The following is a 27,499-nucleotide window of genomic DNA, read 5'->3' as shown; positions in this document are numbered from 1 at the left end:
CAATCACCACCTCTCTCTCTGAACTCCACTCTAGGAGCTCAATTGGGACTGATGATCCCACAGGTGACAGGGCCAAGCACAGAGCATTCTCAGTAGAGGGCCCTGAATTGTAGAATACACTGCCACTACAGGTCAGTAAGAGCCAGAGTCTTTCAATTTGCCAGGCCTGGTACAAAATTCATCCTACTAAGGAGATCTTTCATGCAGCTACAGAGACAGTTGCCCCAGATTTCCTCCCCCACCCTCCCTGAAAGACAACCACAAAGAATAATGTCCCTTCAGAAAGCAGCTTAGAATGGAGAAGAGACCTTGGTTCATCTTTGTGACCCTTAATTTTGCATGTGGTATCTAAACACTACAGTAAAGGATACATTAAAAATGCACACACACAGATAGTTATGCACATTATACTCTGTCCCCAGGCAGGGTTCTAGCTGTGTGTGTGGCCTACGTAGAAAAATTATGGAGCAGCCATCCCTATTCTCTTTTCTGTGCCTCCAGGCCAGCTCTGAAGTGCTCAGCTAAATCCCCTCTGTGCTCACTAGACCTTGTAAGGAGGCAGACATCCATCCCAAGCCCTGCAGGGCCAGTATACACGTGACTGAGGGTTCATGAAAGCAGCACCTTGCTTTGGCCATCCCTCACCAAATAGCCATTCTGGACAATCATCTATTTAAAAATTAAAGCTCACTCTTTTTTACTTGTTCAGCAGTGCAGGGCCAGCACAGCCCTGGGAGAGTGACATGGATTCTTCTCGGGTTCATCCAGCTTCAAAGGCACTGTCAACTCAAGTGCCATCATGGAGGATGGTGCAGGATCCAGAAAGAACCCAGCTTGCCTTTCAGATCCCAGGGGAAGATTGCAGGGCAGGCCGGCATGGGAAGAAATCAAAACTCTTTGTGACTTCCAAAGGAGCAGACTTACTCTGGAAAGCACTGACACACAGTCAACCTGGAACACCAGCGCTTCTTTGTTTCCCAGCGTCCCTGATCTGAAGCAAATAGTTCTTGGGCAGCGATGGCAGGGGAAAACAGGTGTGTTTTCCAGTGAGGTTTGCAGAGCCAATGCCACCTGCGCTGTCAGCGCTGTTCTGGGAACTAAACTGGTGTTCATGTACCATGCTGCTGTGGTGGGGGGCAGGCTGGGGAGCTCAGTATCTCCGGGGCGGGCTCCATCCTGCAGGGCAGCAGAACAAGGGTCTGGGGGAGGAGAGGGGTGCAGCCAAGACGTGCCTCCTGCTTGGATGACTTGCTGATCCGCTAGTCAGAGGCTGCTGCGGCCCATTGAGAGTCACCTCCCGGCCGAGTCAGCCTCAGCAACATCAGTATTCCGGAGACGTTGGCAGCCAGACTAGCTCAGGCTTGGAGCAGCCGCTGTCCTCAGATGAACCCGCTTGGCTGCCAGCAGCCAGCTGAGTGCGCGCAAGGCTGGAGCCGGGGCTCCGAGTGCCGGAGGCAGCTAACGCCCCTTCTGTAGAGATCTTAGAGATGCCTCTGGCTACATAGATTTAGGCGGGGGGCCCTAGATACGCTCCGCAGAGAGCCTGGCAAGGTAAGATTCAAAGGGAGAAAAGACAGAGGTTGCCGCAAAAAGAGAAACAAGGAGGAAGCTGCAGGCGGCGGCAACCTGAGGCGAGGGGGGGAGAGCGCTCTGCCCGGGGCGGGGGGGGGGGTCTCTCCTTGCAGGGTGCATTGCTGCAGCCGCGGAAAGCTTGGCGGACTGGCGTCCAGATGTTGGGGGCCTGCAACATCTGGAAGCCAGGAGGGTAGCGTCCAGCCGGGCTCTTTTGTACCGGGCAGCAGCAGCAGCCCAGAGACGGGTCTTAATGGCAGGGAGAGACTCCTTGGCAATGCAGCACGTCAGCCTCCCGTGGCCCTCGGCCTCTCCGCGCGGCACAGTTGGCTCTTGCTCTCCGCACGGCCTGCTTCTATTTAAAGGGGGTGGATGGAGAGGGGGAGGGGAGAGAAAGCCTCACTGTTGTGCACGGGGGAGGGAAAACCGATAATGCCTATTAATACAATGATGAATGCGACAGCCCCTGTTTACAGCCTGCCACCCACCTCCTTCCAATCAATAACCCTTTGCCCAGCGTGCGTCAGCAAAGAGCCGGAGCCACCTGGGCAGAAGGTGTATTGTTACCTCAGCAGCTGATCAGCTACAACCTGGAAGCAAATGGAAGGGCAGCATCACGGCGCGCCGAACAGTCAGTGCACCAGAGGTCCCTGAAAGTAACTGAGCTCTCGTATCTCGCCTCCGAGGGCCCGGCGGTCTCCTCGGGTGGGCCAGCCCCTTCCTCTCTTTTCACGCAAGGCGATTTTTGCTTTGCCTCCTGGTCCCTGTCCAACCCACCCCCCCCCCCCCCAAACATTGCTCTGGTGGACCGAGCAGGGGCAGGATCCGGGGTGGGGGGGGCGCGTTTCATCACCTCCGCTTGCAGGTTTCCTTAGGATCGCCTGCCACCTTTGTCCTGGCAGATGGAACAGGCGAGGTCCTACCGAGCCACTGAACGAAAGAAACACTCGACATGCCCCTGCTCACCAAGGCTCCTGGCACGGATCGGAGAGCCTGAAGTCTGTCTAGGACAGTGACCCCCCCTTCTGTCCCAATGGAAACTTCCCCTCCGTCCCCTTAATGGCTTTCACAAAACGTTCGTCCCCCGTGGATTTCAGTGGGGACGCGGGAAGCAGAGGGCGCGGAGCCTGCAGATTCGAATTCGAACACCCCCCAATTCGAATTAAGCGCAGCAGGAGGCCGAGCCGAGGCTGCCCCTGGGAACGGCCGGAGCTGCGTCTTTCTGGTTCATCCGCCTTACAGGCGGGGCGGGGGGGGTAGGAAAGAAAAGAGTAACTGTCTGTTCCAGCGTGTGGCGATGAGCATGGGGGCTGGGGAGACGGGGTCGTGCAAGCAAACAAACCTGTTGCGCGGGGCGTTAAATGACTCATTGGGAGGCAGAGAAAGCTGTTCGGAAGTGGAGGGGGAGCCCTTACAGTTCGTTATTGCCCCGGTGAGGGCGGGGGAGGGGAAGACGAGGCTCGGTGGGACTTTAAACACCCACGAGTGCATGCGCGCTAATGCACCAGCTCTCGGGTGCCATCGGCGATCCCTGGCACAGTTAGCGCCCCTCCCCCAGCCCGCCGGGAGTCTCTTGCGGAGCCGCCTGGATTCCTTCGCTCCTTCCCCTGCTCCGCTTGCTTTATTCCGGAGACACGCTCGTTTAAGAATCATTATTTAGCCCTGGCCTTAATGGTCCTGCACACACGCCCCCGCCCCCTCAGCAGGGAAGGGAAATGGCACGGTACGAAAGCGTTCGCGGATTGCGCCCTCCCTTGCTGTGGGATGCTGCTCAGCCCTGGGTGAAAGGACCTTATCCTCAGATGACACCATCTGCGGCTCCTCCTCCTCCTCCTCCGGTCTCTCCCCTCCCCCTTCCCCCGCCGTCTCTCTTCCTCTCGCTTCTCTCTCAGCCCTAATTGGGCTCTTGCTAATATGATTAAAGCCCAGTTAAATGTTTCTTGATAAATCTTGTTAAGACAGGATTTCACACACACACACACACACACACGGTTGCTGGTTAAAAGCCCCGGTCACAGACAGGCGACGTTGATCCTCGGGGGGCAAGTTGGCATTTCACAATTGCTCCTTTGACGGAGTGTTTTTGGATCGGTTCCTGGGGATTGCTCATCCTCAGGTCGAGCTTGCTGATAAGAACCGCCCTTGGCTCTATGTAGCACGTTATTCTTTGGTCATGGTCCCAGAGCAGGATGTGTCCCTCCGTGCTCGACATGACCATTGTGATCCGTGTGAGGTGCTGCGCTCCCGGGAGGTTGGTTGCCAATTCCCGCACCGAGGTGTTTGTTTCGGATCAATTGAAGCCGGCTTTTGGTTATGCCCTTGTAAACGCTGATTGTGAATCATGCATGTGTCAGAATCAGAATCCACAACACCCCGCATGCCAGGAGAAATCTTTTGGATCTCACCCGTAATAATTGACAGTGTACGGTGTAGGGATGTTTCGCTGCCTGTTAATTCTGTGGTTTGTTAATATACATTAGCTGATGCTACTTAACTCAGACCCTTTGCGTGGCTTCCCACCCATTACACCGCTCACAATTTCTTTGCGGCTAGCAGGCTGATTGCGCTTCGGTTTGGTTTTATTTCGGTTTTTCCTCGTAACTTTTCCGGTGTTCGTTTTGATTCAGCAAACGTTTAAATTAGAAAACTGTGATCAAGTGGCAGGGTTGGCTATAAAGAAAAGGGGCTCGACCCAACCTTGCGATGCGGGATTGGCGTGTGCTGCGGACCCGTGTTCTGGGTTTACCGACCTGTCTAAAGGAAATGGGCGGGGAGGCTGCTTTGGATTTGGTTTGCTGTTATCTGATTAATGCAAAGGGCTCGGTGTGTTGCTGGTGATGGGCGTCCAGTGAATTGTCGTCGATCATTTTTCCAGCCCCCTGCCCATAGAAGCTGGGGCTGCATATTCGGACCCCCATTGTCCCGCCGATTTCATTACAGCTGGACTGGAGGGGGACAGCTCGAAGGAGCAGCAAGCCGCTCCCCGTTAGGTGCGATAGGCTTGTGTTAATTGCGCTTCTCCAGTAAACACATCTGTCACATGTGGATAACTTTCCCTGGAGGATCGTGCCGGGGGCACAGGTCACACGGATATTGACCAATTTGCTGTTTCCTGCTGAAAGTAGAAAGAGCCCCTTCAATCGGATGCTTGCTATTCGTTTTATTTTAGGAGGGACTCGTACAGATTTGCTTATTTTCGTCCCTTCTCTTTCTGACCCCAACTTTATGTAATGAATTCCTAACATCAGACTTTTTTTTCTAATGAAATAAAAATAATTTGCACGTCTACAGCGTCTGAGGATTTAAAGCACTTTACAGACATTAACGCATTATGCCTGATAACATCTGATTGACATCCCCGCCGCCGCCCCCAGTCCTCACATACCCCCTGTACTTCCTTCTCCTGCCTCTGCCCAGTGGTCGGATGATAGCACGTTACACAGGCTGGGTTTTAATAAACTTCGAGGTCAATAGATTATGGGAAAGAAGGACAGTGTGTGAAAAATCCCAGTTGGCCAAAGAAAGAAGGGAGGAGAGAGAAAAATAACGAAAAATAAATCCGAGTCAGGAAAGAGAGACAATGACATGCCTTTTCCCTGGCGGAAGGGAAACACAAGCAGAAGTTTAAAACCGAGGTTTAGATTATTTTGGTCAATCCAGATCTTTAGCCCAATACTTTTGCCTGTGGATCCCCAAAGAGATGCGGAGTAGAAGAGGCGATCTGCGCTCTCTTTGCTGATTGAGGGCTGGGGTTGAGTAACGAGTAGAGGGAACACAACGCTTACCAAAGGGGAAATAGCCAGGCTGAAATATACCAGAGGGAAAGTTAGAAACGTAGCGTTCCGTCGTGTCCCCCCTTGGAAATCTCAGTTCTAAGCGGCGGATTTGTTTATTGCATTTAGCGCGGTTGGAGAGACCCGAGCAATCCGAGACATTTGCGCTTATTCGCTGCCTGCAGACCAGGCAGGGAGAGGCATGAAGGTGAAAGAGATTTTTTTTTTTTTAAATGTAACCACTACCAAAAGTCAGAGGGGGAAACACCGAACCGCGTGTGTTGGGTTTCAATGAATGCGGCTTCTCAGCTGAAGTGCGATGCGTGCAGACAGCGGAGGTAGAGACGGGCAGAGCGAATCCAGCCCGATGCCTCTCGATGATATAACGGCCAGGGGGAAATATGTGGCGTCTACAGATAACGGACCAAAAAGCTGCTCTCATCTGAATAGGAGCTAAAGAAGGAATATCCCCAGGTGGTGTAAATCGGCCCAGAGCCGTTGGTTCCCGCGGAGCTACACCGATTTACACCAGTTGAGGGGTTGCAGGAAGCAGCAGCCTTTGGTCTGGCTTCCTAAAGTCTCCCGCCCCCCCTCGTCCCTTACGGCGATTTCGCACCCAAGCCTTCAGGGGTCTGCATTTGCACATCTGGTGTTATTAGAGGGAACTCATACGAAGCTCTAGACCTGACGCGTGTTCCCCCTCCCCCTCCACCCCCGCATCTTGATTTACCCTTTCCCTTAAGACGATACGTTTTTAAGGATAGTTACAAATACAAATCTGTCTGCGTTAGAACTGGAATGATCGATTCTTTCGAAGAACGAGGATTTTCTTGGTTAGATTTTATTATATGTGTATCACTCTCTAGCCTAAAGCATTCCTGGCATTTCGCACCACGTGCCCGGCGTTCAGCGAAAAGCCCAAACTGTGTTAAAGGGATTCCAAAAACGAGACATTTCTTCAAATAAAGTAATAATGACAGAATAATCATTTGCACTTCTACCGCGTCTAAGGATTTCCTAGCGCTTTACAGACATGTTATGCCTCGTAACATCCTTGCTAGTTATTTTACATGGGTTTAACTAAATTGCGCAAAGTTTCACGGTTAGAGCTAGGAATAAATCATCTTCTCCTCACACCCATTCCTGGGTTTTAATCACCTACCGCCCCTATAGTCACTGATCCCAACACTCCGAATGATTTTTCTGTGTTTTGTCCAATTTAAAAAACAAAAACGCTCTGTCAGGAAACTCTTACCTGCGATGATAGTTCTTAGGTTTGAAACTGATTTTTTTTAAAAACAAAACTCCATTGAACCTTAACACATAGTCCCCACTGGTCTTAAAGAAATCTGAATGACTTGGTTCTCAAACTATTTCCTATTAACTTGACAACAAAAGTACAGTGATTGTTTTCTTTCTGGATAAATGGAAAAAGACCTAGCTGACATTCGTGTTTTCAATGTACACAGAAAATACTAGACCCAAATCTACTCGCTTTTCTTACGAAAAGCTGCTCACACAATTAGAAGGGGAAGTAAACAGCAGCTCTGACCCTAAGATCGTTTTCGTTTTAGAAACAGCTTGCCACACAAATCTGAAACAGAAACTGTTTACACTTGAAGATCAAATAGAAGTTATCAAGTACAATTTACCAAGGGGGGTGGAATACCTTTTTGAATGTTTAGGAAAGGGATAGCTCTGTTTTCGTTTCAGGGCAGTAACTTTTAAATAATATTTAACAAAATAATTGACCTTTCTGTTTAAACTACAACTCCCTTCACGTCAATAAGACCACTGGTTTTAAAAAAAAAATCAGTAACTGAACTCTAGCATTCATTCTGCTAATCTCAGACAATTGTTTCTGGTGAGATTTTGTTTAATGAACTCATCAGTGAAAGAAGTGAAGTGGAGAAAGAGCTCCATAAGAATAACATGCACTTTAGAGCTCACTTATATTTTCCTTCCACCTGAAAAACAGTAAATAAAAATATAAGTGGAAATAACTTTTCAGATGGAAAGGAACAAGAAAAAGTTTTAGGGCAAATTATGGTCTCTCTCCCTCTTAAACATGTATTCTCCCTCTTGAAATGCATAGTAATCATTCAGTACAAGTAAGATTTTGTGGAATTTTGTCTTCCAAATATGTTAGGGTTTGAGTCTTATTTCTCAGTGTGAATAAAAAAGGAAATAACTCCAAAAATAAGTGTATCATAATGTGCTATTGGGACAGCTAATTCACTATATTGTTATCTTTCTTTGGCTCAGAGATCTTCACTTGTAGAAAGTGGTGCATAGCTACAGGGTCCTACTCACCTAGGCCAAATATGTTCATATCTAGCCCATTTCTGTTTTCCTTGCACACTCACAACTCTTATACGGGAGTTCTGAGTGTGCAGAATCAAGTGTACACAATTGCAGAATGAAACATTTTGCTAGATGTACAGTTTTCATGCATGGAGGAACATATGTAAATGGCCCTACATACCACTTGATTCATGTGCTTTTACACATACTGAGGCACTATCTCAGTCCCTCTTGGCACACATTTCTCTCTCTATACAGATCCTCCTATCACAGCAAGAGTCCAATCCACATCACTGTCAACAAAGCACACAGCACTAACTGCAACTACTCATCCAGTGATCAACAACATTTGGACTGTCAATCCAGCACACAAACAGCTATCTCACCAGTCATTGGAGGCCCAAAAACTAATGCACATGATGGTGTTTCACAACTGGAGATGTGACATTATCTTGCAGTCCTGACGGGGTCACATTGATCATGGGATAATGTGAGTTCCATTCAGCGTCATGAAGAGCATTGGCACAGGTTATATCTGTTGTTTCAAACCACAGGCAAATGACAAGCACCACCATTTTTTTAGACTGTGAACTACAAGGCAATGTGCTTCAATGAGCTCAATGTGACTTCACTTCCCAAGTAATCTGGGAATGCCTGTAATAGCCATATCCTAATTTCATAATAATCCATATGAAACTAGTTTTCTGTGCCTTGCAGCTGATATTCAAAACATGACACACACATTTGCTTTTCCCCTATAGCCTTTCACAAGCTATAGTGGCAGGCCCGCTGATGGGGGGCAAGAGGGGCAATTTCCCAGGGGACCAGTGATTTAAAAGGGCCCCGGGTGGATGGGAGGATAGATTTGTATCCTCCTCTTCTCCACACACTTCTCTTCCCCCGAGGACCCCGCTGCTCATGCTCTCAGTCTCTCCCCTGAGCCAAGCTTATATATTATGCACTGTGCAGGTTCCCAGGCAGGCTGAGGGGGTGGTAACTGCTACTCAGATTCCTGGGTTCATCAGTAATCTCCCTGGGGATTCCAAGTGACCCAGGAAGCTGAGTAGCAAATACCAACTCCTCAGCTGCCCGGGAACCTGCATTGCACATAATAAATATGTAAAAACTTCCAGTGGAAGCCCACTCCGACCTTAGCCATCCCTTTCTAGGTGGGCCATTGGCTGCTCTGCCTGACACCTGGAATTGCTGTTGGTAGGCCTGTATAGCTGTATGTCACATACTGACAGTGCCTTGAAATAACATTTTAGCCATATTGTGCTGTCATGCCTACATCATCTCCTGTCCTTTTGATGGTGACTTGCTAAATATGCCGGTTAGTTCTCAATCTAATGGCAAGATTCTGCATACTAAGCACAGCTTTAAATTGGGAGCAGTGCGGAGTCAAACTGCCTTGGGTGCTGCACCTCCCAGGCCCCTTGAGGATGATTTAGCCTGTGATTGTCCAAAGTCTTTAGGTGAGATGTACAAGAAGTCCTCTGGGGATTTCCCTACTTTCCACCCCACCCCACCCCGAACTCCCCCAGTGGTCTAACCAACAAAGATGAAGAACATACCAAGAGCATAACAACATGTCATCTGAAGGTTCAAGTGGTATATCTGCATCCAAACAGCCCGAAGCACAAATACAGCTATCCACTGAAGAAATAGTGTCTCCACAACCTAAAGGCAGTTCCCAGTGTTTGTCCATCAAACATTTCCCATTTATTGAAGTTACAAAAGATGGCTACTGGTGCATCTCTTGCAAAAAAGTTTATAAAGAAGGAAAGCTTCCCACTGGTAAAACTGGATACCAATGAACAAAGCCAGTGCTGATAAACTATGTGAAAAGGCTGCAAAACAACAAGTCTCTGGACTGCATCAATATGCAGAAAGACTTATATGCCAGTCACTGTCAAAGTCAGTTTTAGAAGTACTTAATAAGGCTGCTAAGAATGCTGGAGACACAATACAGTTTATGCAAACAAACATGGCTGTTTGTTACTACTACTACATACTTTCTATTTAAGCAAGAGATACCATACACTACAAACTGGAGGGCAATGCTCAGTGCATTGTCCCTTGTTAACCCTGAAGCTGGACACTGGTTCCGAACAAGACCGGCAAAGGCTCACTATCCTTTTGCAAGAAACTCAACTGACTGGTTTGAAGCACAAAGAACTTTCTCACCACATTCAAAAATTTGCATACCTGGCTGATGAATGCACTGATACAAATAAGCATCAAGTATTTAAATCATTACATACGTTATCTTAAGGTCATCTACCGGTAGGCCAGTAGATGCAGATGTTCAGGTTATAGAAGACACATCGGCTGCATCTGTGACAACCCACATCTTAGAAGACTTAAATGCTTGTAAATTGGACCCCAAACAGATGGCTGCTTGTGAATTTGATGGAGCTTCAAATTTCTCTGGAAGACATGGTGGACTACAAGCTTTGCTCAGAGAAAAGTGTAACCCTAATTTCTCCTATATAAGACATCTTAAATTCAGAATCCGGAAAGACAATGGAGCAAATAATTAAGCAATCAATTTGCAAACACCTAGAAGATAATAAGGCGAAAACTAACAGTCAGCATGGATTTGTCAAGAACAAATCATGTCAAACCAATCTAATAGCTTTCTTTGACAGGGTAACAAGTCTTGTGGTTAAGGGGGAAGCGGTAGATGTGCTATATCTTGACATAGTAAGGCTTTTGATACAGTCTCGCATGACCCTCTCATAAACAAACTAGTGTGGCAAGGCACCTCCTCTGTCTCGCTGGACTTTGCACTTCCCCCTTTGGTGGTGGCGGGGCCTGAGTAAAATCTGGCCCCACTCTAGACAGTGTTTGTCTTCCCCCTCTGTGTTCTCTTACCAGTACTTTCAAGGTATGCCTCAGGGCAGAACCAAGGAGGGTTCCTCCAGCAAACCAAAAGAAACCAATCTACAAACACAAAACAAAAGGGGAATAACTTTCCGCCATCCCCGTTTCTGGGTGGCACTGGGGTGCCTTTCCCCTAAACAGGTGCTCCGCTTTGAGGTTTCCTCCTGTAGGGAGGAGAGCAGCCACTCCCCTGGGAAAAGCCTGTATTCCTGCAGACACAAGCCCTGCAGCAGCTTGTCTGTCCCCTTCCTCTCTAATCAGAGAAGAGACTTTTAAAGGACTCAGGCAGCCCTTAATTGGATTCAGGTAACCCTAATTGACCTGAGATAACCCTGTCTCAGATTATACAAAAAAGGCCTTTATCATTCTAGGGCTAACATAATGGCCTTCCACCACTCTCTTGCCACCTGTCGAGGGTGAGGAACCCCAGTGGGCCAGTCTGTATTCCACCTTGGTTCTACAGCTCGCTTGGGATATTAGCTGGTGACTCCTTCATGGGGCTGTGAGCATGGGTGTGTACTTGGCACAGTTCACTCCTCATCCTGATACGTGTCCCTTTTGCGGCATGAGGGTGACCCTGCCACCCGTATATCTGGAGTGCACCAGGTTGCAGCCCCTATTCCGGCTCCTCCAGAACCTCCTCATGAGGTTCTGACTGCACTTCTTCCCGCACCTTCTGATATATGCACACCCCATCCGTGGCCCCACAAAGCCACGGGACCTCCTCGTCAACCTCCTCCTCGCTTTGGCCAAGGTGGCCATCTATAACACCAGGGAGAGGATGTTGGCTGAGGAGGTGCTCTGCGATTGTGGGGCCTATTTCTGTTCCTCCATCCGATCATGTATCCAAGCAGAATTCCTCTGGGCTGTGTCCGCTGACTCCTTAGCTACTTTTGAGGAGCCATGGGCACTGTCTGGGGTTCTCTGCTCAGTGTTCCTTTCAGGTTCCCTCCGTTTAGCTCTTTGACCTTCACTCCTGTTCCTGTTTTTTCATTTGTTGTCCCCTGTAATCAGTTGAGTCCCAGACTCAGTAGCTCCTGCCCTTAGGCAGGGGGAGAGGCTTTTAGCTGTTGGCGTGCTTGTGCCTGCCCGTGTCCTGGAACCCAAATAGTACCACTTTCTTGCCACCTGTCAAGGGTGAGGAAACCCGGTGGGCCAGTCTGTATTCTACCTTAGTTCCATGGTCCGCCAGGGATATTAGCTGCTCCTGTTTTCTCATTTGTTGTCCCCCAATTTCATTTGAGTCCCGGGCCCAGTAACTTTTCCCCTCAGCCTGGGGGCGACACCTTCAGCTGTGGGCAGGCACATTCTGGAGAACCATTGGACCACTATTTTGTAGCTGCCCAGCCTGACTTTGTCACATTAGGGTAATACAAGCTAGATGGAGCTACTATAAAGTGGGTGCATAACTTGTTGGAAAACCATTTCCAGAAAGTATTTATCAGTGGTTCACAGTCAAGCTGGAAGGGCATATGAAGCAGGGTCCCGCAGGGATTGGTCATGGGTCCAGTTCTGTTTGATATTTTCATCAATTATTTAGATAATGGTATAGAGAGTACATTATAAAGTTAGCGGACGATACCAACCTGGGAGGGGTTGCAAGTGCTTTGGAGGATAGGATTAAAATTCAAAATGATTTGGACAAACAGGAGAAATGGTCTAAAGTAAATAGGATGAAATTCAATATGGACAAATGCAAAGTACTCCACTTAGGAAGGAACAATCAGTTGCACATATACAAAATGGGAAATGAGTACTAGGAAGGAGTACTGCAGAAAGAGATCTGGGGGTCATAGTGGATCACAAGCTAAATGTGAGTCAACAGTGTAATGTTGCAAAAAATGCAACATCATTCTGGGATGTATTAGCAGGAGTGTTGTAAGCAAGAGACAAGAAGTAATTCTTCCTCTCTACTCCACACTGATTAGGCCTCAGCTGGAATATTGTGTCCAGTGCTGTGCACCATATTTCAGGAAAGATGTGGACAAATTGGAAAAAGTCCAGAAAAGAGCAACAAAAATGATTAAAGTTCTAGAAAAGATGACCTATGAGGAAAGATTGAAAGATTTGGGTTTGTTTAGTCTGGAGAAGAGAAGACTGAGGGGGTCATGATAACCATTTTCAAGTACATAAAAGGTTGTTGTTACAAGGAGGAAGGAGAAAAATTCTTCTCTTTGCCCTCTGAGGATAGAACAAGAAGCAAAGGGCTTAAATTGCAGCCAGGGAGGCCTAGGTTGGACATCAGGAAAAACTCTCTAACTGTCAGGATAGTTAAGCACTGGAATAAATTTCTTAGGGAGATTGTGAAATCTCCATCATTGGAGGTTTTTAAGAGCAGGTTAGACTACCACCTATCAGGGATGGTCTAGGTAATACTTAGTCATGGCTTAAGTGCAGAGGACTGGACTAGAAAATCTCTCAAAGTCCTTACAGTCCTATGATTCTATGATTTTATGATCTAATCAACTAACACCAATACGAGCTTTAGAATCTTCAAAAGACATTTAAAAAAGCCATCCATTTAATGTCTTTGTTATATTCTCTTTTCAAGAAGAGTCCAAAAAGACTGAACATCTTGGAAAAAATAGAAGATGCTCTGGAATTGGAGTTCAAATTAGTCCAACCTGGGAAAACTCGCTGGTTTTCTCTCGAGGATCCTTGGCTGTTATCTTAAAATTACTGCAACCATTATTACAGGCTTTGGAAAATATCTACAAAGATGGGACATATCTAAGTAGTGAGGCTGGTAGACTACTTTTGCTGCTACGTTCAGAGAAGACATCATCTTTCTCTCTCTTGTAAGTCTACTGTTGAAACCACTTGGGTCATTAAACAATGCCATCCCGGCATCTGCTACAACAGTAGTAGATCTTTGTCCAGCAATAGAAGCTACACTTGGATCAATCAGAGAGATATCCATTGAAAACGTACTGGAAGACGCAAGACTTCAGTCCAGTAGTTGACTAACGACGGCACTTTATACTGAATCCTTAACTGAAGAGGACAAGAAGTGTTTGTTAAGCCAGCTGAAAAAGTACACAGACTTGATTCTTACAAATCTATAACAGCGACTTCTGGATTCTACTCAACCTCTACATAGCTTTTACAGATTCCTGTCTTATAAAACACCGACAGTTGAGTGGAGTGAGGCACTACCAGCTGATCAGGATAGAATAGAGAATTTGAACACAGAGTGAAATGTCATATGATGAATGAATGAAGATTTGACTTCAACTTCTTTTTATCATCACTAGTGGCTCGACCCATTTTTTTTCTATGTTTCCTGGGATGAAAGAAGTAGGAATTCATCTCTTGCTGCTCCCAGTCACAGCTACAGTTGAGCATTCTTTTTCATCACTGAATAGAATTTTGTGTTCTGAAAGAAGTTGCCTTCTGCCTGATCATGTGAATGAACTAATGAGCATATCAATTGAAGGACTGGAAGTACCGGACACACAAGAAGCCACCAAAGATGAATGCACTGCATTCGAGAAGTTCATGAAAAGAGTTGTGCAAAATTACAACAAGAGACCAAGAAGGATATAGATGTAGTGCTTCATAGAATGTTTGAGTAGTCAACTTTAATTTGTGTGATGATTTTAGAACATGAGTTAAATCTAATAAAATGGTCATGAAATATTTTTCAGTTTTTACTATGGTGCCCTACAGCTCACCTTTGCCCTCATGGTCTCTCCCCTTGGCCTTCACGCCCCTGTAAATTTGAACACCCCCTCCAATTTCAATTCCTGGGGAAAATACTGGAGTCCTTCCTCCCCCTTTCACCCTCATCCTACCCCTTATCCCGATTTGCTAGCCAGGGACAAGTAAAAGGCTCTAAATCCTGTGACCCTCTAGTTGTCTTGTTTTAGCATCATGTTACCTGCTACCTTACAAATCCTCTTATAGTTTCAGTTGAATACAGTATTCTTCACCTCCTCTTGTACACTGTTCGTATGCACTGTTAAACAATCACTAAATTTCATTCTGCATTTCAGAGGTGGGTCAAGTGAATCTTGCAGAGAGATTGTGTAAGCCTATTTGCAAAGTAACTATAATTACTGTTGTTTTCCTAGGTTTAAATGGTCTCTTGCTAGATATATTCCCTTGCCCTTTTTAAGCATTTAACATAGTATAAAGCCAGTAATTATCTATTGTTTCTCTGAGCCTGTAGGTTACTGGAAGAGAGGGGCTGAAGGACCCTGGGGAGGTTGAAACCATGATGTGAACTCAAATTGTGTGGACAAAATTAGGATCAAGACTAATAAACCACTGTGGCACATCAATTCTGCCTGCAGTTTAAGTTTACCAAAGCAGAAAAGTCTATTTGTGACTGACATGTCCTTCACTGGATGATGTGGTGTATGCCAAAAAATAGACCAGCAGCCTGACCTCAATACCTCAGAAGCTACTAGAGCAATGTATAAAACATTCAATTTGTGAATACCTGGAGTATGAAGGAGTAATCACTAGCATCCAACATGGATTTACTAAGAACAAATCATACCAAACCTGCTTGATTTCCTTCTTTGACATGGTAGCTGGTTTGGTGGTTAGCGAAAATGCAGTAGACATAACACATCTGGACTTTAGCAAGGCTTTTGACACAGTCCCACATGACATTCTGATAAGTAAACTGGAGAAATGTGGGCTTGGAAAAACCACCATTAAGTGGATATATAACTGGTTAAACAATCGCAAGCAATGAGTAACTATTAATGGAAAGATGTCAGATTGCAAGGAGGTCTCAAGTGGGGTTTCACAGGGATCCTTTTTGGGTCCAGTGTTATTTAACATCTTTATTAATTACCTGGATGTAAGAATAGAGTACAGATTGACAAATTTGCAGACGACATAAAGCTGGGAGGGTTGCAAACATTTTGGAGGATAGATCTAAAATTCAAAGGGATCTTGATAAATTGGAGAACTGGGCAATAAATAACAAAATGAAATTCAACAAAGACAAATAGAAGGTGCTACACTTAGGGAAGAAAAACCGAAAGTACAGATACAGAATGGGGGATAATTGGCTTGGCAGCAGCATTGCCGAGAAGGATATGGGAATTGTGGTGGATCACAATCTCAACAGGGATCAACAATACAATGCTGTTGCAAAAAAAAAAAACAAATGCAATTTTAGGTTGTATTAACAGAGGCATAGCATGCAAGTCACAGGATGTGATAGTACTGCTCTACTAGGTTTCAGCTGGAGTACTGTGTCCAAGTTTGGTCACCAATGTATAGAAAAAATGTAGCGAAACTCGCAAGGATCCAGAGGTGAGTGACAGAGATGATCAAAGGGATGGAATGCAAGCCATATGAGCAAAGGCTGAAGGAACTGGGCATGTTTAGTTTGGAAAAAAGAAGATTTGGCGGGGACATGATAGCTGTCTTCAAATACTTGAAAGGCTGCCATAAAAAGATAGAGAAAAGTTGTTCTCTTTTGCCACCAAAGGCAGGTTCAAACTACATCATAGCAGATTTAGATTAAATCTCAGGAAAAACTTCCTAACTGTAAGAACAGTAGGACAATGGAACAGACTGCCTAGGGAGATCATGGAAGCTCCTTCACTGGAGATTTTCAAAGAGCAGTGTCTTGGATGGTTTGTACATAACAAATCCTGCATCTCTGCATGGGATTAGACTAGATGATCCTTGCGGTCCCTTCTCATCCTATGCTTCCATGATTCTATGAAAATGTGACAACCCCCTCTCCATCGCCTCAGCTTTAATACTGAGGTGAATGAAAGGTAATCAAAGGAAATGCATATGAAAGTTTGACAGCCTCTGCCTAATCCATTCACACAGTCACAATTACAATTACACAGAAATTCAATGACATTTCTTATGCTAAGAGTCTGGGGTTGTTTCTTTGGAGCTGGGGTAGGCTCACTTCCACATCAGTGACTGCTTAGTTGTATCCCTGATTATGTCTAAACTGCAGTCTGACTCTACAATAAGAGCCATTTGTATCCCATGGTATACTCAGAGAATAACACCAAAAGGTCATTGTAAGTACCCAAACCAGGGTCAATTATTTAGAGCAAGATTTTCACTTTACAAATTGCCTTGATCAGAGGGCTGATGTGTAGCTGCACTGTCCCAGGAGCAGAATAGGGAGGAAATTCTGATTTTGAGAATCACAATTAGCAGCCCTTGCTCAAAGCGGAAAGTAATATGCTACAGGTCTATACCACCAGTAAAAGATTCTTCTCCTTGCTGCATCAGCGCTGGTGGTGGGGAGGCAAGTAAAGGCTTCACTCATTCTGTCTATTGCGCACCCCTGACTCCGCCCATGCTCTGCTATACCGTCTTCCACACAGGGGAACTGCATATCACAGCAATGTTATGATATGCATTACTACAATATGCAGCTGTCCACACAGGAGAGTTTTACCCAATGAGTCAGACTCTGGAGAGGAATCTGTGACACATATCACATGTGGCACATGAGCATAATTGCATCACATTTCTAGACAGATTAATCTCCCACCCAGTGTGAGCATAGTATCCGATCATGGAGATGGTGTATGTTCTCTGTCCCTTGTTATTTATTCATGTGATTAGTCTGCTTCTGATTATTTTTTTCAGGCACCCTTACTCGTTTGCATGGGTGCCTCAGCCAAACCACAGTCTTGCCCTTAAACTATGCAGCAGAGAAAAAAGAATAATCAGAAACAGATTTATCACATGAAGAAATACCAAGGGACAGAGATCAGATACTGAATTCACACTGGGTGGGAGATCCATCTGTCTTGAAATGTGATGTAACTATGCTTGTGTGCCAGATGTATGATGTGGGTCACAGATTCCTCTTCACAGCCCAACTCACTGGGTAAAACTGAGCTAGCTCAGGGAAACCAAAGTATGTTGAAAAACATCATTTCTAAATATGAAATGGTAGTCTAGTCTGTGACTCGGAAAGAGCAACTGAGCTCCTGTCTTTACTTTCCTGGGACTAACAATCAGAATTGGAAGTGTCTGGAAAAACAGTGATATGCAGCACCATTGCTATGATCAGATGTGTCTCTATATTTGCAGGCACATTTCTTCTCCTGAAGGAGAATGGAAGAACATCAGACAGTGGTTTGCTGAGTGAAGTGACAATATATAATACAAATAAACAAGAACATGGCTTCTTAACAATTACAAGTTAACCTATAGAAAGAGAGATACATAGCTGGATAATGATCAATACTTCTCAGTGCCATTAAAATACGTGCATCATGTCTACCATGGGAGCTCCTCACTCACCTCCCAAGGGTAGCATTCCTGCCTGGGAAAGAGGAGTCTCAAGCCACTAATCAAAGACAGATAAGTAGTGCAGTAACTTGGAGTTAAGCAGAAAGGGAGGAGGTATACTGTGCCAGAACCCCCTTCCTTCCAAGACACAAGAATTTTCTGAACTGACTGAGGTTCAGTCTCTGCAATGTGCTGATACTTGATCCAGCCACTTTGGCAGTACATATAATTACCAATCCTACACTGAACATCATATTTTTTACAACCTCATGGCTTCCACATCCCTGCAGCCCTTCATCCAGTAATCTCCGTGGCTTTTTATGAGTTTGTCTGTGTGGTAGAGTACACAGTGGTCATATCCCCAAAAAGGATAATCCACTTGTTTCTAATTTTGAGGGACAGAGCTTTACTTCTCTTGGGCCCAATGATGAACAGATGTAAAAGGAAGAAATGGACCCAAACTGGGAGTGAAAAGTTAAGGTATTGCATCTGGAACCAGAGCACTCCTTCTCTGAAACTGGTGGGTATTTCCCAACTTTTCAAGACTCTCTCTGCACCTTCCAGGTGCACATACTAGGAATTATGAATCTACAACTGACTGTCCCACTCTACCCCCCAACTTTCCAGGATTTGAATTATGGGAGGATTAAGTATGTGTTAAATATGGAACAAACATGTTAGAGATACAAGCATGAAAGGAAGATAGAGGATTCCTTACTTCCCATAAGATGTCTGATTTAGAAAAGCGAAAGAGCTTGGACTCAGATTCCCAGGTATTGCCACAAAATATTGCAGATCTACACGAATACTGGGCCTATATTCATCAGTCATTAGTAGAACTTGTGCAGTTGTACAAACAGCAGGTTCCTACACCTACAGGCCCGCATTCATTTCCTCCAGTGAGGTTTTAGTTTTATTGGCAGCTAGCCTATCTAGCCTCGCTGATAAGAGAAGAGAAAACTCATCTTCTTGTCTCTATATCTCAGCTGCTTTCTCTCTGCTTCTCATCGTAGAAACTCACAAAGAAAGAGACTGATCTCACACATTTGTAGCCACATATTTACCCTAACCAAAGTGGATCATAATATTTGCTTACAGTATCCATTGCCATGCTGGCATATACTCAGAACTAACTCCTTGGAACACTACTGAGCATTTTGAAAGAATTTTGTTTATAACGAAGTGTGCTTGCCAGTGATTGAACATTATATGCATGTATTGTCCGAGATGTGCTGGTATTCGAGGGTACGTCTGCAATGCAAAAAAAGAGCTGCAGCAGTGAGTCTCAGGGCCCGGTTCAAAAGATTCAGACTTGCGTGGCTCACGTTACAGGGCTAAAAGTAGCAGTGTAGATGTTCCCACTTGGACTGGAGCCCAGGCTCTGAGATCCACCTCCCACACCAGGTCGAAGAGCCCAAGCTCCAGCTCAAGAAGGACTGTCTACAGTGTTTTTTTTAGCCCCATACTGAGAGTCCCATGAGCCCAAGTCTGTTGACGTAGGCTCTCCCACTCACTGGTGCGGGGGATTTTTTGCAGTTTGGACATACCCTTAATTCACATACTTGCATTTTGGGACCATATATTATCGTTCTGAGGAAACACAAATGTAACTCCAAGGATGGTGCTGGTGTAAAGCCCCTTTATCTTGGTCTTTCACAGGGCTATATAGAGTTCTTCCAAATGCTCTCAGGCATTGCACTGAGACTAGAGTCAAACAAGACATCTTCAGTGGAACAGTTCTGTCAGAAGATGCAGTTTCATCTAAATCAAAACTTTTCTGGGTAACATACGGACTTTAACAGTTTTCAGCGGAACAAAGTCAAAATGATTCACTGCAACTTTCTCGTTCAGTTTTGATAAGGTCAAAATGTTTCAGACTATAATTTCATTTTGTTTTGACTTTTATATTATAACATTTGTATTATATTTATATACCACATCAAATATTAAATACATATTATATTCAATATTTTATATTACAACAGTTCATTGTTATCAAAACAAAACAATTAGACATTATTAAAACAGTTTTGTTGGTTCTGAAGCTTACATTTTCATTTTGTGGGAAATTTAGAAACTTCAGCATTTTGTTCCAATTTGGAATGAAACCAGTTTCTAAACATCAGAATTTCCCACAGAACAGAATTCCATATTCTATCCTGCTCAGATTGAGACCATTACCCAGGGCTAGCTTCTGTACAAAGGAAGGACTCAAAATCATAGAATCATAGAGTTGGAAGGGACCTCAGGAGGTCATCTAGTCCAACCCCCTGCTCAGAGCAGGACTAACCTTAGCTAAATAATCCCAGCGAGGGTTTTGTCAAGCCGCAGCTTAAAAACCTCTAAAGATGGAGATTCCACCACCTCCCTAGGTAACCCATTCCAGTGCTTCACCACCCTCCTAGTGAAAAACTTTTTCCTAATATCCAACCTAGACCTCCCCCACTGCAACTTGAGACTGTTGCTCCTTGCTCTATCATCTGCCACCACTGAGAACAGCCTAGCTCCATCCTCACTGGAACCCCCTTTCAGGTAGTTAAAGGCTGCTATCAAATCCCCCCTCATTCTTCTCTTCTGTAGACTGAACAAGCCTAGTTCCTTCAGCCTCTCCTCATAAGTCTTGTGCTCCAGCCCCCTAATCATTTTTGTTGCCCTCCACTGGACTCTCTCTAACTTCTCCACATCCTTGTTGTAGTGGGGGGCCCAAAACTGGACACAATACTCCAAACACGGCCTCACCAGTGCCGAATAGAGAGGAATGATCACTTCCCTGGATCTGCTGGCAATGTTCCTACTAATGCAGCCCAATATGCTATTAGCCTTCTTGGCAACCAGGGCACACTGCTGACTCATATCCAGCTTCTTATCCACTGTTACCCCCAGGTCCTTTTCTGCAGAACTGCTGCCTAACTCATCGGTCCCCAGTCTGTAGCTGTGCATGGGATTCTTCCATCCTAGGTGCAGGACTCTGCATTTGTCCTTGTTGAACCTCATCAGATTTCTTTTGGTCCAATCCTCCAGTTTGTTTAGGTCCTTCTGTATCCTATCCCTACCTTCCAGGGTATCTACCATTCCCCCTAGCTTAGTGTCATCCGCAAACTTGCTGAGGGTGCAATCTACCCCATCGTCCAGATCATTGATGAAGATGTTGAACAAAACTGGCCGCAGGACCGACCCCTGGGGCACTCCGCTTGTGACCGGCTGCCTGCTAGACATGGAGCCATTGATCACTACTCGTTGAGCCCTATGCTCTAGCCAGTTCTCTATCCATTTTATAGACCATTGATCCAACACATACTTCTTTAACTTGCTGATAAGAATACTGTGAGAGACCGTATCAAAAGCTCTGCTAAAGTCAAGGTATATCACGTCCACCACTTTCCCCACATCCACAGAGCCAGTCACCTCTTCATAGAAAGCAATCAGGTTGGTCAGGCATGACTTTCCCTTGGTGAATCCATGTTGACTGTTCCTGATCACCTTCCTCTCTTCCAAGTGCCTTAAAATGGATTCCTTGAGGACCTGCTCCATGATTTTTCCGGGGATTGAAGTGAGGCTGACCAGTCTGTAGTTCCCCGGATCCTCTTTCCTCCCTTTCTTGAAGATGGGCACTATATTTGCTTTTTTCCAGTCATCAGGGACCTCCCCCAATCATGCCATTGTAAGCTCTCAAGGTGCATTCTCACCACTGGCCCACATATTGCCTTCTAGCATGGTAGTTTTTCTGCTGTGCTGGAGGTATAAAATGTAAATGTATATGCGATCCTTAGTAGCTGCAATGTCAACCAAACATGGGAGTGAGCACTGAATGAAGGAACTGAGCATAGCATGGGACACACTCAGTGTGCAGCAGTAGTAAAAAGCTAACAGAATGTTAGGAATAATTAGGAAATGGATAGATAATAAGACAGAAAATATCATATTGCCTCTTTATAAATCCCTGGTACGCCCACATCTTGATTACTGCATGCGGATCTGGTTGCCCCTTCTCAAAAAAGATATTGGAATTGGAAAAGGTATAGAAAAGGATTACAATAAATGATTATGTGTATAGAACAGCTTCCATATGAAGAGAGATTAATAACACTGGGATTTTTCAACTTGGAAAAGAGATGACTAAAACGAACAAAAGGAAGTATTTCTTCATACAATGCACAGTCAACCTGTGGAACTCTTTGCCATAGGGTGAAGGCCAAGATTATAAGAGAGTTAAAAAAAGAACTAGATAAGTTCATGGAGGATAGGGTCCATCAATGACTATTAGCCAGGATGGGCAGGGATGCAAAACCATGCTCTGATTACACCTGGTATTAGCCACTGTCAGAACACAGGATACTGAGCTAGATGGACTATTGGTCTGACCCAGTACAGCTGTTCTTATATTCTTACGGGATGGCAAGTTATTCACTGAGCTAGCATACAGAGACAGCATATCTGGGATGGGAAGGCAAAGGTCATGAAGATGGAAAGGGTGAAGCAGAGCAATACAAAACTAGGCAAAAGGGATGATGTAGCATGTGGAGATTAAAGCTTCAGCACGCTGAAATTCATCTTCAGGGGAAAATTTTAACTTTCAGCACCTGAAAGGTTTGATTAATCAAGACTTAGAAAATTCACCCTAATCATTCAATTGCCCTTTCCTTCTCATCTTCCTTGTATACTATACAGCTGCTTTACTAGCTTCTGCAGGGATACCTACCAGTCACACTCAGAGCAGGGCCACTGCAAATTTCCCCTGACTAAAATCCTGCCAAAGTTAACAAATACTTTTTTATTACTAACTTAGTGAAAGAAAAAACACAGTAGCAGATGCTCTTTCAGACGAAGTGTGAAATACTAAATAATAATAATAGTTAAAATAGTGTGACACATCTTATAATTCAGGGCATTATTATACTGTAAAAAACAATGCCCTGAATTATAATGTAGCTCCAAAATACATTCAAGACTTCAAGTCATATCAAATTCCCGTGATTTTTATCAGCTTTATGTGATCACCTTTACCAATACTGTACAATAAACCCATCATACCTCTGTTTTAATCCTTAAAATAAGGTGTGTTTTAATCTTTCCTGAACAGACTGATTCTTCTTCTATCAAACCAATTTAAATTATCTTTTTAGGCTAGGATTTTCAAAAGAACCTAAAGAATTGGGTGTCCAACTCCCACTGGCTATCAGTTGGATTTGGACACGTACCTCCTTTGACTGCTTTGAAAATTCATCCTTATAGAGTCAATTGCTTTTTACCACTGATCTACCCAACGAAAAGGTAGCTAGAACAGGTGTTCCCATTATCTTTAAAAGGCATTTTATCACTCTTTTAGTATTTCACAGCCTTATTATTTAAAAATAACTTTTATTCATTTCTTTTAGGTCAAAAATAAACATGAGAAATTCAGTTGCAAAGAAATTTTTTTTACAAATAGTTATAATTGCAAATAACAGAGCTTAGCATGGAACGGTTCCTCCAACCTTAAATTATGGAGTTGGTATAGCAGCTCCATAGAATCATAGAAGTTAGAGATGGAAAAGAACTCTTACACCTTCCAGTCTAACCATACAGGATTGTTCTCTATAGTTCATTTTATGGTGTTTTGTCTTGCCCTATCTGAAAAGTCCCAGCAACATGAGTTCGCCTTGAAAGACTATCATACAGTCCAATGCTTCTCAGTCTCAGAATTGCACCACAACATGGCCCAGTCCTGCAGTGTCAACACTCCACTGCAATAAGTGACTGCAGGATCAAGTCTTTATTTAATTCTGTTCCATTCTTAGGGGCAAAAATCTTCAGCTAATATAAGTCAATGTAGTTCCTGACTTCAGTAAAACTAATTTTCACCATTCATATACTTGTAGACTTTTACCTTGCTCCCCCAAGCCAAACTGGGCTCATTTAGGCTCCAATACAGTAATGCACTAAAGCATGTGCTTAATTTTAAACACATCAGTAACCCCACTGAAGCCACCTGGTAAAGACAGCTAATGAGGTTACAAAGGGAGTGGTGGGAGTCAATGGGACTATTCATATGTTTAAGTACTTTGCCAGATCAGAGCCTTAATCTTTCTTTCTAAAAGAGTTTTTCAGTCCCACGGATCATTTTTGTTGCATTTGTCCAAACTGCCTCCAATTTGTCAATAATTTTCTGGTAATACTGAACACAGAACAGAATGTAACATCACCATAATCTTACAGAAGACTATTATCTCCCTGCTCTATGAGATAACATCTTTACATATGCAGCCTATATCACATTGCAAACTCATATTTAATTTGCTGTCCACTGCTGTCTTTGTGAGCCTCACTGATGTCCATATCTACCCCTCCCACTAAATTTATACATTTCAGATTATCTTCCTTCAGATACTTGCATTCTTCTGTGGTAAACCACATTTTATTTTGTACCCATGTTTCTAATATGACTAGGTCATTTTGTATTATTTCTCTGATGATTGTTGTTTGCATATCTTCTTGAGTTAGTATCATCAGCAAATTTTACTCTTGTGCTGTTTACGACTTCTTAATAAAGACATTAAATAGAACCAGACCCAACAACAGTCCCTGCCATACCCACAAGCCATCTCCACCAACTTCGATACACTGCAGTTTATCACTACCCTTCTCTTCAGCTAGTTTTCAGCCCACGCAACAGTGTTCCTATCCAAAACAACTTAAGTTCATTTTCCAAGTAAACTTCATGAGTCAGTATCAAATACTTTCCTCACATCCAAATATATTACATCTACAACATTCTATTTATCCATTCCAGGCCTGATATTCTCTACTGGCTGACATTTATCTATCTGATCATTTATACCATGCTCATTATCTTAGTATATGAACACTTTCATATTGACTTCAGCGAGAGTTCCTTTCACAGAAGTGTAAAGGGTCAGGGCCACCTCTCCGTGTCCGTCTGGGAGGGATGCCACGCCCCCTTGCTGTGGTGCTGGAAGAGATGGGCTTGACAATGGGGGGAATTAGCTGTCTCTGGCCCAGGCCCTGAGGCAGGACCAGGCAAATAAGCAGTCTCTGGCCTGAGCCCTCAGGCAGGGCCGGGCAAGGGTGAGTGAGCAGGCCTCCTAGCCTATCATGGGGTAGCTGCCCTGCCACCCCCAGGGAGGGGCAGCAGGAGGTCAGGGGACGCGGGCTGCCTGACTCCATCACGTCCCAACCCAGGGCCCTAACAGTGGTGGAATGTTCCAGCACTGGGTCAGCGGGGTCCCATCTGAAACACGCTGACTGAGCATCAGGCCACAACACAGTCAGACTATCATCTGCTTTCCCTGGGCTACTTCCTAGCCCTTCACCATAGGGTACCTGGCTTTTGGGGTTGTCGTTGGTTTCCTCAGGGTAGATGGCTAGTGGCAGCCCCAGCATGTTCCTTGGTGTCTCTGGTGACATGCAGCTCCTCGGTGTCCCAGGCGGCAGGCAGCTCTAGCTCCAGTGATGGTGGGGAGATGTCATTCTCCTCCGGCATCTTTAGCCCCCCTGAGCTGTTGGGCTCTCCCTTTATACTTCCTGTCCCACCCCTCTGCTTCCGGCGGGTGGGTGTGGCTGTTCTGTCTCAGAAGGAGGCCACACACTCTCACTACAGGAATTATCTATAGGATTGAACTCTAATTCTATAATTTTATTTTGTTTATTTAAATAAGATTTATTTGGCAAGATTCATAAATTCTAAAGCCATGCTGCTTTTTGTTCATGGTCCTCTTATTCTCTATTCCTTCCTTGACATTGGTGAGACACTTTGGAGGCATAAGATGAGATGGATTTAACCTTAGATGTTTACAACCATTTTGTAGATTTGTAGAGCTTAAGGCCATAAGTGCCCACTAAATCATTTAGTCTGTTAAAGGTCACCCAGTTACCCCTTTATTGAGCCCAATAATTTGTGTTTGGCTAAAGCATATATTCCAGAAAGACCTCCAGTCTTGATTTGAAGCCATCAAGAGATAGAGAATCCACCATTTCCCTTGGTAGTTTGTTCCAATAGTTAATAATCCTCACTATTAAAAATGTGTGCCTCCTTTCTAATTTGAATTTTTCTGGCTTCAGCTTCCAGCCCTTGGCTCGTGTTATGGCTCTCTTTGCTATTTTAATTGTACAGGCGTAAATACCTGCCCTTTCCTGGTTACTATGCGGCCAGTCCGCCGTCCAATCTAGTATTCAGTAGCTAAGATAATCTAAAATCAAGATCTAACCTATAAGTAATATTTATTATTCAATTAATTTTAAAATTAAATTAAATTACATAAAAGGACAGTTAAACATAGTCAACAGGTCAATAGTATGAAAACTAAAGCCCATTGATAAAATTTAAAATATGGAGAATAAATATATCTATATCTAAAATATATCTAAAATCCACAGGATACACGAAATGAATGTTCGGGTTCACTGTTTATCGCTAAAAAGAGCCAACATATCCGTCGTAGCATACATAGCAAGTCTGCACACACTTTCTTTAAAACTTTTAAATTTATCAATACCTAAAATTTTAAAAATTTCATCATTTCTTTCACTCCATTTACCTCTCGCCCCAACCACAAATCCAAAGAAGTGGATGATCTTCCCACCAGTGAGCTGCAGCACCTCCTCCTCCAACTCAGAGTAGTATGCCTCCTTCTCAATGTGGGCTGCCTCCACACTGTCAGCGTTGTCTTCCCATCTAACTGTGACATCCACAACGGCTACCACTCCTTCCTTTTCAATAATGAGGTCGGGTTTTCTCAACTTCCCTTCTTTATTATGAAGGTAAGGTTCAATCCAAATTTTACATCCTTTATTTCCTACTTTATCAATTAGTGCTTTAACTATCCTATTATGTCTTTTAATTCTTGCTTCTTTCATTTTTATGCACTGACCAGAGATATGAGGAATTGTCTCTTTGACCTTACCACACCATCTACATAACCCTTCCTCCATCTTCCATCCTCTTGCTAGAGCTTCCCTGGTGGGAAAAACATTCGCTCTCGTTTGCAATGCCGCAATCAGAGAGGAGGACTTGGCCAAGCAAGGATATTTTAAAAACGAATTACTAATACCATCATTTTAAAAATATTTAATACCAATTCCCTGACATCTTAAATTACTCCATTTTAAAAACTCTTCATCTCTCCACGTTTTAGGATTAGCCGTTTTAGCACTATATATTAAAATTTTCTCCACTAAATTTTCCCCAGCATATAAAAACGAGAAATCTATCCAATCATCTTTGGAGACAATATGTCTCCTCCATTTACGAATTAACATGTTTGGAATTTGGGTACTAAATTTTGTAACTGCTAAACCCCCATCTCTAGTTCTAGCATAGAATAGCCCATCAGTTGTACACTGGGGAAGATGTAAAATCTTTTTAAGAGTGTTCCTAACTAAAACATCTAATTCATTTAACATATAAAGTGGCGGCTCAATTAAAAGTAATTCATAAAAAACTCTCGTTAAAATGTAAACTTTTAAAATTATCAATTTCTGCGCAGGTTTTAACGGAGCCTTACATAAACTTTCACACCAATCAATTAATTTTTCCTTAGGGGAATTATTAGCCACTCCCACCCATGGATCTATTCTTGCACCTAGATATCTTTCAGACTCACCAGGTTGAATATAATCAATTAATTCATCACCTAATCCCCATTTATCTTTTGGGTTGATAACATATGTTACCATGCTTGGGAAAATATGAAAGCCCTTTGTCTTTTTAACATTTACTTTTAAACTTG

At 44.1% G+C, this 27,499-nt stretch overlaps 1 long non-coding RNA gene across 2 annotated transcripts in view; it reads left to right on the top strand.

The window, feature by feature from the left end:
* Positions 1-607: 607 nt before the first annotated feature.
* LOC137157644 (uncharacterized) overlaps positions 608-27,499 on the top strand; it is a 147,449-nt gene continuing 120,557 nt past the window's right edge. For both annotated transcript variants that reach the window (XR_010921170.1, XR_010921169.1), the window contains exon 1: positions 608-1,551. This is a non-coding gene — a long non-coding RNA (uncharacterized lncRNA). The remainder of the gene's footprint in view (positions 1,552-27,499) is intronic.

Source organism: Emydura macquarii, unplaced genomic scaffold, assembly GCF_026122565.2.
Source record: "Emydura macquarii macquarii isolate MOO-44397 ecotype Brisbane River unplaced genomic scaffold, CSIRO-AGI_Emac_v2 contig_1551, whole genome shotgun sequence".
NCBI classification, from domain to species: Eukaryota; Metazoa; Chordata; order Testudines; family Chelidae; genus Emydura; species Emydura macquarii.
Note: the sequence above shows the minus strand (reverse complement) of the source record. Positions and strands in the feature narration are given on the sequence as shown.